At 41.0% G+C, this 12,359-nt stretch overlaps 1 protein-coding gene across 1 annotated transcript in view; it reads left to right on the top strand.

The window, feature by feature from the left end:
• The window catches only part of gucy1a2 (guanylate cyclase 1, soluble, alpha 2), a 250,309-nt gene that overhangs the window by 218,147 nt on the left and 19,803 nt on the right, over positions 1-12,359 (top strand). The window lies entirely within an intron of this gene.

The raw sequence follows: 12,359 nt of genomic DNA, 5'->3' as shown, positions 1-12,359 counted from the left end.
TACCAGATGCAGATTTCAATCAATATCATTAATACAAGACCATAAAAATCAAGTAAGTGCTCTTATTAATGCATTTTGAATATTTTGTAACACTCCTAACAATAAGTTTGATCAAGCCTTACAGAACTAATTGGTTCCTGCTAACATCTAGATCTCTGAGAATGGGAAAAGGCAGCACATCTAATTATTTTGACATTTGCAAGCCAATTTTCAGTGGCTAAATCTTTCCCTCTCCCAGGATTGGGTTATTTTAATTATTGCTGGCTATTTTTGTATTTCTTTTCATCCCTACTAATTAATTTCATAGGCTTCACGGCTTAGAAATTAAATTGTGCTGCCCTCATTTTGGAGATGTGAAACCATCACCTAAGAGTTCAAGATGAACATATAGCCAAGCTGGGGCTGAACCTCTTGCCATATTGAGTGTACCCATTGGTATTCAAAATATAAACTTATTTTAGTACAATTATGGTTGTGGGATTTTCTTTCTAAATACAATAGTTGTGCAACCCTCGTAACTATCTTCCTTTCAACCAGAATAAACTTTGTTTTACTCAATCCCCATTTAAGCATTAAAAAAATCACCTCCAATAATTAATTTCATAACTGGAAAGCAATTGGTTTACAGAATATAGAATTAACTTTGTACAAAATTTTGTATTTACAGTGTGTGCTCATTTAACTGTCCTATTGCTGTTATGTAGTGAATCCCCAAACAGTACAGCTTCTTAAGCAGACATTGAAAATCCACCATCTTGAAGGACAAATTCAGTAAGCATATGGAAATCCCATCACTTACAAGTTCCAGCATTCATCATATATCTCTAGTATCCCTTGAGAAAGTAGTGATGAGTTATTTTCTTGCATTGCTGCAGTCCATTTGGTTTAGGTACATCCACAAAGTTGTTAGAGAGGGAGTTCCAGGATTTTGACCCAATGACATTGAAGAAACAGCAATATATTTCCAAGTCAGGATGGTGAATGGTTAAAGGAAAACTTGCAGTTGGTGGTGTTCCCACATATGTACTGCCCTCTTCCTTTTATATGGTCGTGTTTGTAGATTTGGAAGGTATCAAATGAGTCTTACTGAATTTCTGCAGTGCATCTTGTAGGTCGTACATTCTGATGCAACTGAGCATCAGTGGTGGATGTTTGTGGATGCTGTGCCAATAAGGTCAGCTGCCCTGTCCTGGATAGTATCAAGTTTTGTTGGAACTGAACTCATCTAGGCAAGCTGGGAGTATTCATTCGCACTCATGTCTTATACATGGTGGATAGTATTTGGGGAGTGAGGATGTGAATTGCTTCCTGCAAGGTTTGTAACCTCTGACTTGCTTTTGTAGCCACGGTACTTATATGGCTCGTCCAGTTCAGTTTCCAGTCAATAATAACTCCCTGAATGTTGATAGTAAGTGATTCATTGATGGTGATACCACTGAATTCCAAGGAGCGACGTTTAGATTTTCTTTTGCTGGAGATTATCATTGGTCTGTGTGACGGTGCTGCTCCTTTAACAAGATTATGTTGTCCTTGGCTTTTTTTAGAGAGATCATAAAAGACACAGACTCTGACAAGTCTAAATTGAAGGGTTTTAGGGCCAATTTGCTTACAGCTAACAGGTACTGCCTCAAGTAAAAGGCTTTTAAGTTTAAAAAATAACTTGTACAATGAAGGGGGGAGTGGCCAGTTCTCCCAGCTCAGCTTTTCTCAGGTGTGGTTTGGAAGCTGCTGGACCCAAAGAAGCAGGTCCATGCTGGTACTTTCTCTCTGACATCTCTCCTGTAAGGCCCTGTGTTTGTGCCAAGCAGTGTTTATGCTGATTGTTGCAAGTATTTGGAACAGCATCACTAAGTTGGGCTGATCTGTTGGGTTTTCGGATAGGTTAAGTTTTTCTGTATTCTGTTCTTTTGTTTGTGTTTCATTTGGTAGTCTTGTAAATAAATTCAGTTTTGTTTAAAACTAAGTGGGTTGACTAGCTGCATCACGCCTGGAATATCCATGTTACACCTGCTTAAAACAACCAGCAAAGTTAGGGTCTGGGCCACTTTCCACTGGGCCAATGTTTTGAGGAGGTCTGGCCTGGTCCATAACAGATTGGGGGCTCTTTGTGGGTTTGTTCTGTGGTTCTGATTTAGGATTAGTGTTACTGGATTTGAAAGCAGCGAGTGGTAGGTGTTATAGGGTGACCGCTGTATCCGCAGAATCGTTTTCCACGGTTTCAGTTACCCATGGTTTACAGCGACCTGAACATATTACAGGGAACATTCCAGAACTAGAGACTGGGGGCTGTCGGGAAGGTAAATTTCCCATTTAAATAAATGGGTTTGCTCCTATCTGTGGTGTTGTGCTTCTGCGGTAGGTCTTGGAATGTATCCCCTGTGGGTACTGGAGGGATTACTGCAGTATCTTTTGTTTTGGGTGTTGATTTTGGTTGGTTTAAACAGCACTTGGGATAACAATGGCTTTTTCAGTCACCATGAGTTTTCTGGGGGTGGAAGAAGTGACTGTGGGGGTTTTGCAAAAGGTGATTACGGCCAAGCTGCTGGAATTAGCAAACAAGCTGGAGCTGGAGCTGCCTGATTCTGTGAGGAAAGGAAATGTAATTATAGCTCAGCATTTACATTTGCTGGAAACACCATCAGAATCTTTAGAGAGGGCAAAAATTCAATTGAAAATGAAGCAGCAGAGTTAGAGGCAAAAGACAAGAAATTATGATTAAAAGCGGAGGAAAGAGAAAAAGAGAGTGAGACAGAACAGAGAGAAAAAGGACAGAGAGGAAAGGAATAAAGAGAAGGAGTTTAAACCAGAAATTGGCACTTAGACAGGAAAGTCGGCTTAAAAGGATGAAGATGAAGGCTGAAGTTACGCTGAGTGAGGATGAGCAAACCCATGGTAGCCAAGGGCCTGGTGAGAAACTGATTAAATATATTCAAACATTGCCTAAATTTGATAAGAAGGATGTGGAAGCCTTTCTCATCTCATTTGAAAAGGTGGCAAAACAAATGCAGTGGCCAGTAACCTTGTGGGTCTTGTTGATTCAAACTTGTAGGTAGAGCTAGTGTCATATTTGCATCACTATCAGAGGAGGTACCTGGGGCGTATGAGAAGGTGAAGAAAGCCATTTTAAATGCATATGAGATTTTGCCAGAAGCCTATAGACAATGTTTCAGGAATCTAAGGAAGGACCCTGGTCAAACCTACATTGAGTTTGAAAGGATCAAACAAAGTAAATTTGATAGGTGGATAAGGGCATTAAAAATACAGCAAACCTATCACGCTCTTGGAGAGAGAATTATTTGGGAGGAGTTCAAAAATTCACTTCCTGAGGCAGTAACTGTTAGCTATAATCAAATTGGCCCTTAAAACTTTCAACTTAGACTTTTGAAGTCTGTGTCTTTTACGACCTCTCTCAAAAAAAACCAAGGACAACATACCCTTGTTAAATGTCACATCTGGCACTTGCATAAGTCTTACATACCACTTCTAAACTGATCCAGGTCTTGCTACATTTGAACATGGACTGCTTTAGTATCTGAGGAGTTACAAATAGTGCTGAACGTTGTGAAATGTTCAACAAGGATCCCAAATTCTGATCTTATGATGAATAGAAAGTCATTCATGAAGCAGTTGAAGATGGTCGGGCCTAGAATACAGTCCTGAGGAACTCCTGCAAAAATGTCCTAGAGATGGGATAACTGACCTCCAACAACCACATCCATCTGCCTGTGTGCCAGGTATGACTCCAACCAGCAGAGTTTTCTCCCCGATTCATATAGACTGCAACTTTGCTAGAGCACCATAATGAAACAGTCAGTCAAACATCATCTTGATATCAAGCATAGTCATTCTCATCTTACCCATAGAGTTCTTTTGTCCTTTTTGAATCAAGGCCATAATGAGGGCTTGAATGGAATCCAAACTGTTGTGAGCAGGTTTTTACTAAGCAAGTGTAGTTTGTTAGTATTGTTGATGACACCTTCTGTCACTTTACTGAGGAGTGGGCTCATGGAGCAGTAATTGGCTGGGTTGGATTTGTCCTGATTTTTGTGTACTGGACATACCTGAGCAACTTTCCATATTGTCTGGTAGATGTCAATGTTGTAGCCGCACTGGAACAGCTTGGATAGGGGCTTGGAAAATTCGTGGAATACAGGTCTTCAATACTATTGTTGAAATGTTGTCAGGGCCCTTAACCTTTATATTATCTCGTGCCTCCAGATATTTATTGTTATTGTGTGGAGATATCAAATAGTGGGAATTCTTGAGGAGCTCTGTGTGTGTGGCTACAGATTGCAGCGTCTTAGCCTGATACATAGGCCGTACTGCTGGTTGAGCACAAATGTTATTGTGGATGAACTACTTCAGCTTACACATCTAATCACATTGTCCTGCCTCAATAGACCAAAATCACAAGAAATAGAAGCAGGAGTAGGCCATTCAGGTCACAAAGTCCACCATTTAGTATTCTTAGACCTGTTTCAATTGTCTTAACTCTGCTTATCTATCTGGCTCTAGTGAGTATTATCTTTCTTATTCTTCCATGGAATGTTGGTCCACTAGATTATCCCTCATTGCATTTCAGAGGCCGTTAAAGAGCACACAGGTCTAATACTATTAGTCTGAAATCTATGTAGGCCAGATGGCAAATTTCCTTCCCGAAAAGACATCTGTGAACCAACCTTTTAATTCCAGACCTCTTATATTGATTTCAAGTTTCACCAGCTAATATCATAGGATTCAGACCCAAATTGCCAGAATATTAATCTGGAATTCTGGATTACTAGTACTGTGAAATTACCACAATGCTTCCACCTCCCCATATCAATCAATCAAACAACAGAACCAAATGGAACCATGCAAGGGCTCAGAAAAGCCTTTCACTTCTTTGGAGCATATATCCTGAGCATTCTTGTATAGAACAACACAGACAAAGTACAGAGAATCTGAAGCTGCAGATCTCCCCTGAGCAATGACTAAGTCCCATCCATATGTATTACAGTATTCGGCTTCCCCTTCTCCGTCCAACACAGGAATGCATAGTAGTTTGCAATGCAAACTGTATTTGGAAGATATGACCTTGAATCAGAATCCTAATACTTAATCTATATTTTATGCAATTGTTAGCATTAAATTGCAACCTGCTAGCACTATCAGCAGCCCAAAACAAGATAGTACCTGTGTCTGTCTTATTCATTTTTACAAGCACTGGTACAATGACATATTTCTCAGAGGCAGTGGCTAATCACCACTGGTTGAGTCACCAGATAACAGATTAAGAGAGACACATCAGGAAGTTGAACAGTAAGCTGCTCCTCTGATGCCTCAACATCAGCTATCAATAACTAAATTGGATCTGTACTGTGAAATTGAGAGGCCACATCATACTCCTGGTGCTTTTTGGAGAAACGGGTGGTGAAAATATTGGATTTTGACTAATACATCAGCCAACCATCTGGTATATGTAGGATTGGCTAATACTATGGTTGCCCCTGTAATAACCTTGAAGGACTTGAGAAGAAAGTTTGGAGGTTGGGGAAAAAAAAATCACTGTCCTTGAATGTCAATCATTTGATGCAGGTTGGCTGCAGGTGCCCCCGGTAAATGTCAGCCTAACAACTCATAACTGTCGAGGTTTGATCATTGCTGGATAGTTCTGCCAGGGTTTATGTATATGATAGATAACACAATGGTAAATGCAGCCATTTGAACTCTGGTACTTGCTGATTTATTTTGTTTTGTATCAGAGCAATAAGAAATATAATATTTAATGTTGTAAGAATCAACCACCACCACTAATTTAAATTTGACTTCTGATTGCCAGAAGACTTAAAGCTTTAAAACACTCCACCCTCACTTGCACAGGAACATGTATTGTAGGGGTCATTTTTAAAAAAAAGTCCTTTCCATTCCTCTGAAATCTTCTCAATTAAATCTGCTTTCTGATGGCTTTGCAGATATTCACAATTTTATTGCAACACAAGATTTCCTTATTGACACAAAAAAAGAAAAAATGTCTCTGCACAATATAAAGGATGATAAAGCCAAATGTCCCAACTATGCACTATAATAGTAATAAAGAGAAAATGAAGGAATTCCTAAACACTACCTACTTACTTAAGAGTTCCATTATCCTTGAAGATTCCTTTTATGCCAACCAATGATGTATATGCTGAGCAGACCTTTTGAAAGGTGGAAGGATAATTTGGGATGGTCTATAATTTCTGCCAGAGGGTTGTACATTTTGCAGATAAGAATTTAATAAAAGGGCTTCCGTGTCTATAATTTTCTGACCTGCCACATGTTTTATGCACAAGGTTATACTTACCAACCAGAAATATGCTCTTCAGTTCTTCTGACAGGAGAAATTAGCACTCATAGCAGAAATTTACTACATAATCACAAGAAGTCACTGTTTCCTAAGTTACACTTTACAAAGCACAACCTTAAACAGACAGAAATATTCTTTCACTTCACCTTACCTATTAAATCTCACAGCAAACCTCCACACAAGAGAGAGATGTCTCTAAGTTCACAGGGTTCAGTTTAATACATCAGCAAACTATGAGTAATTAGTGGGTCAATGTTATCTTAAATCTTACAGAGATATTATTAGAAGTTGTTTTTCTCAAATTTGATTTTAAATTCTAACCAGCTGCTCAGCATTGGTAATCTTCATTGTTTTTCAATTTGAATTCTTAAGGACAATTGTAGCTTGACCCAGCTATGTAGAGGTTTTATGAATCTAAGCAAATTGAAGGGAAGGGTCTAGTCTCTGTATTCCTGAAGCTGGTGAAGTTGTTTGATGGCATTGTACTCCCAAATTTGTACTTCAGATTGACCAGAGACAGGTAGCTGAAGGATCATCGAGTGGAAGCAGTGAGGAATGAAGCCTCTGAATGGAGCTGAGGAAAGCTTAATGGTGACAAATCTTAATTGATGCATGAGATCACATAATCCAGATCATGGGAAAAGGTTGGACTCCTACTTCAAAAAAAAAAGATGCTGCCATCAAGGAGGTTACTGTTGGTGCAGAGGGAGATGTAGACCTCAGGTTGAAGAGGCAGGCAGGTGGAAGAGACTGTACAATATGCAAAATCCAGTATTTTCTATCATGTCACATAGTAAGCCCTATAGCTGATCCTGCCTAAGGGATTTTCCAACTATTTGTTGAATTTTTAAATTTATTCTTGGAATGTAGATATTGCTGGTTGAGCCAGTATGCATTGTTGCCCCTAATTTCCCCTTGAACTGAATGACTTGTTAGAACCATTTCAGAGGGCAACTAGGAGTCAACCACATTGGTGCCAGACTGGATTCATATGTAGACCAAACCAGGTAAGTTGGCATGGTGACTCAGTGGTTAGCACTGCTGCCTCACAGCACCAGGGACCCCAAGTTCAATTCCAGCATTGGGTCACTGTCGGTGTGGAGTTTGCACATTCTCCCTATGTCAACGTGCGTTTCCTCCAGGTGCTCTGGTTTCCTCCCACAGTCCAAAGATGTGCAGGTTAGGTGAATTGGTCATGCTAAATTGTCCATAGTGTTCACAGATGTGTAGGCTAGGTGCATTAGTTAGGGGAAATGTAGATAGGAGGAAAATGGGTGTGGGAGGGATACTCTTTTGAGGGTTGGTGTGGCTGTATTGGGCCAAATGGCCTGTTTGCATACTGTAGGCATTCTTTGATATGATTTCCCTTCTGAAGAACATTAATGATTCAGGTAAGTTTTTTGTCAATGATAGTGGTTACATGGCCGCCACTGGTCTCGATTTTAATATAAAACATTTATTAAATTTAAATTTCACTATCTGCCATGGTAGGAATAAAAGCCATAACTCCAGTGCCTTAGCCTGGGTCTCCAGTTCAGTGAAATTACCATTCTATCACCACCTCCCCAATTGTGACAGGGTTGGGCACTTCAAATGAGACCAACCTCAACATCCACTGTCACCACGTCACCAGGCAGAGACCCCATTCAGTGCAATGGCCTTCTCTTTTCACAGACATTAAACTAGCTGGGCCTCCCACAAAAAGCCAGGTGATCAGTGAGTTTCCTTTAGGAAAAGGCTTAGTCTTATATAGAGTTATAGAATTCAGCAGCAGTGAAATTTGGCAATTTAGAAGCATTTTACTTAATTGACACAGATGCGGATTGGAGGTGTCAACCCTTATTCACCAGATTTTCCACGAGCATCTTGTTGAGGGGTGTGAGCTGATTGATGTCTCTGCTGTGAGCTGAGTCTCTACTTTACCAACAGCCCCAATCACAATGATATCAAGCTCTCCCTATTTCCCTTCAATCATACTTTTCATATCCAGGGGTTTCTGCTAATTTGTAACTTGATTGATATTCCAGTGAAAATAAGGAAGTTGAGAATGACTGTGATGTTAGAATCAAATGTGTTACATGACCTTCTCTCATCCTCAGCAAGTTTATAGGGTGACTGTTAATAGCAACACATTATGAGACAGGCAAATGCAGCACAGGAGTATTTGACTTTACTCCACACTAGAGGGGTATCAGTTTGTAGGGGACCCTAGAAATGTTTGAGTAACAGGAAGTCAGAGCTATTCTTCTACCTGCTTGAACCATCACTGATCTTGAAGACAAATGCCAGCCATCTTCAACCTGTCAAATCAGGTCGTGCTAGAACATTACAGGTTAAATGTAGCAGATTTCCCACTTGGTCTAATTCTGGGAGTTGCCCTCATCGTTGTGGGTGGAAATGGCAATTGCCAATTCCAGCAATAAAGATGTTTACCTTCAACCAAGAATGCCCGTAGGTGACCTTAAACTTGCCAATGTCATGGACAATGGACTGACTGGTAGATACATCTCTAGCCTCCTATCTAAGTTAGACTTTGGTAACTTGAAAGAAACCCAAATGAGGCAGCTTATTTCTACTCTGACCAAGTATGGGACAACTTTCAGTAAGGATAATGGTGACATTGGGTATTGTGACCAGGTAATCCACAGGAATGTGACTAAAGATCTAGTCTGCTGGATCCCACAATCATCGCTGGGAAAAAGTCCAGAACTATCTGCAGAAGTATTAAGAGTGAGGTGTTATCTGAAAGTTGCCATGTCTGTACCTGTCTCTCATACAGCCTACAAGGCAGAACAACAACTAGAAAATTGACAACCTATGTCAATACCAAGCACTTGATTCAAAGACTCATAGGATGCTTACCTTCTACCCAGGATTTAGGAAGCGTTACAATTTGTCAATGATGTAGAATTTTTCTGCAGTTTTGATTAGGTCCATGGTTACTATCAATTGCCCGTTGCATAACAAGACATTGAAGAAACAGCATTCTGATAAAGTACTGGGAGATTTTACAAATACACATGATTAACATTAGGGCTTTGTAATGCCATTGCCCCTTTTATGTATGGGATAAGTAAACCTTAAAGTAATCCTTAGACTCTCCTTGAGTATCTGGACAACATACTCATCTTCGACTTGATATTGAAGGATATCCTTGAAAGATTAGACTGTGGCTTTGCTTACGTTTTGCAGTGTGACTTGGAGTATGGACAGAAGTATGGTATCTTGGACACATTGTTAAAAAAGAAGACATTATTTCTGATGATGCAAGCATCCAAGCTGTAAAGGAATGGTCCTGCCCTAAGATGGAAAGGGAACTGTGTGGATTTCTTGGTCTAGTTGCTAACTGTGGGAAGGGTTATGCAATACAATGCACAGTTGGTCACTTCACTCCACAATTTACTGATGAATGATTGGGAAATGATGTTTGAAGTTTAATACTTCACAGAGCATCACGACAAGTTGGAGTATAGGATGCGAACACTCCTTTCGCATACTCAAGCAAAGGCTTGTCTCATCACCTGTCCTTGGCTACCCAGCTTTCCATCTCCCTTTTATATTGTAAACTGATGCCAGATTTCTTGGGTCAGGAGCGGTGCTGTTACAAGTTCAAGAACAGAAAAGAACAATATGTAAATTGCGTCCTTGCTTTTTCTTTATTTTTCTATTTTATTCCTCTGCTGGACTTTTTATTTCTTAATTTTTCTATTTTATACCAAAGAATCTGTACTTAAGAATGTGCACCTAGGTAGCTTTGTACATAAGATGGCACCATAAGGGGCGACATTTTACTGTACTCATGTGAGTACATGACAATAAAGCTAATTCACTTCAATTCCATTCAAAAGAGCGATTAACATTTCTGACAATCGGTGTCTCAAGCTGAATGGGAGGATGTGAAGAATTATGTCTGTGTAAAACAATGTCTACTAGCTTTGAGGTGGGCTATTTCCCAGAAATTCAAAGACATTCTGATTGGTGCACAGTTTGAAGTGCTTACTGATAACAACCTCTCAAATATTTCTAAAGGTTTGCCAAGCTAGGAGCAACAGAGACTAAATAGCTGCTGAACTCACTCAATTTTGATTCAATATGTGGTACAAATCAGGCAAAAGTAATGCAAACACTGATGCCCTTATTTGGAAGACTCACCAGGGCTGGAGGGGGCTAGGGCTAACGCCATACCCATACTTCACAAGTTAAAGCCAGCAGTTTGTCACTGATTTCCAATGACAGTTGGATTAAAATTAAGCAAAATGTCATCAATGCACCTATGAGTGTGATCCAAAAGAGGTACAAAGAGGTAGAGCCAGGTGTGGTTTCTATCTCAAAAGGGAACCTTAAACATCATCAACTGATTTACATAGGCACCATTAGACTACACTATTATCTAACATCCACCAACCCACTAGCAGCTGATATGGGAGTCTAAACAGACATGTAAACTGCTGAGGAGGAAGCTGGAATCTTCAGTTAGCTGGTTCAGGTTAAGGAAAGAGACGTGATGCAAGTTATTCTTCCCACACCTTGAAATGCCAAGTGTTAGTAGCGATTCATGATCAAGCGGAATCCAAGTGACAGTAAAAACACCTGCTGTGTCCAGAATGTGGTCACAGTGTTACTCAGGCAATTCCCATGGATTTAGCTACATCAGGACATCTGCATGGTCTTTCTTTTCTATCATTTCCCATTTGAGCCACTTAAAAATCTGTTGCATTTCTAACTTCTCCCAGTTCTGATAAAATGTCATTGACCTGAAATGTTAACTTTGTTTCATCCTCCGCGGGTGCTGCCAAACCTGCTGACGCTTTCCAACATCATCAGCTTTTATTTCAGTTTTCCACCATCTGTAGCATTTTTCTTCTGTCCAAGCGCACTGTTTGGAGCCATGATGTCTTTTTGACAACCTCAAAAGTTGTCATAGGGTGAATTTTACAGGGGTAATATTCTGTGTCCCTTGGTCAAAATGTTTGGCTGGCAGCCTAACCAATTTGAAACCCAGCTGATTTGCAGTGATAGTATGCTTGCAGGGGAGGGCGGAGTCTTCAAAAAAGTGGAGTGAGACATCCATCGCTCAACAACAGATATTTCTGCCCTCAAGAGCTGTCAACCAAGGTTGGTTGTCAGCTCGTGTATTCCCAGCACCTATAGGAAACAGTTTGGGGCTGGGCAGGAAGTCAGTGTACAGGGCACCTGTCTTACTTGCCTTTCAAATATATCAACATCTGGTCAGGTGCAGAGCATAAAATTCACTCCCTGACTGTGGCCTGAACTTTCTTTGTGCAGATTTATCATGACTTTCATTTTGTATGTCTCCATTTCTAAGACCCAAATTAATATTGGCCATTTTTATTTGCCTACAGACAGACTTTCAGGGCATCATTATTTGAATTCCTGTTGGCCTCTTACCCGCCCTCGATCTCTTCATATGCAACTGCCGCCGCGACATTGACCACCTCAACCTGCCCACCCCTCTCATCCACTCCAACCTCTCACCCTCACAACACGCAGCCCTCCACTCCCTCCGCTCCAACCCCAACCTCACCATCAAACCGGCAGACAAGGGAGGCACGGTGGTAGTTTGGCGCACCGATCTTTACACCGCTGAAGCTAGACGCTAACTCGCGGACACCTCCTCCTACTGCCCCCTTGGTCATGACCCCACCTCCCACCACCAAACCATTATCTCCCAGACCATCCATAGCCTCATCACCTCAGGAGATCTCCCATCCACCGCCTCCAACCTCATAGTTCCACAACCCCGCACTGCCCGTTTCTACCTCCTACCCAAAATCCACAAACCCGACTGCCCCGGCCGACCCATTGTCTCAGCCTGCTCCTGCCCCACCGAACTCATCTCCGCATACCTCAACACTGTCCTGTCCCCCTTAGTCCAAGAACTCCCTACCTACGTTCGGGACACCACCCACGCCCTCCACCTCCTCCATGATTTTCGCTTCCCTGGCCCCAACGCCTTATCTTCACGATGGATATCCAGTCCCTATACACTTCCATCCCCCATCACGAAGGC

The sequence above is a fragment of the Chiloscyllium plagiosum genome, chromosome 6 (genome assembly GCF_004010195.1).
Source record: "Chiloscyllium plagiosum isolate BGI_BamShark_2017 chromosome 6, ASM401019v2, whole genome shotgun sequence".
NCBI classification, from domain to species: Eukaryota; Metazoa; Chordata; class Chondrichthyes; order Orectolobiformes; family Hemiscylliidae; genus Chiloscyllium; species Chiloscyllium plagiosum.
Note: the sequence above shows the minus strand (reverse complement) of the source record. Positions and strands in the feature narration are given on the sequence as shown.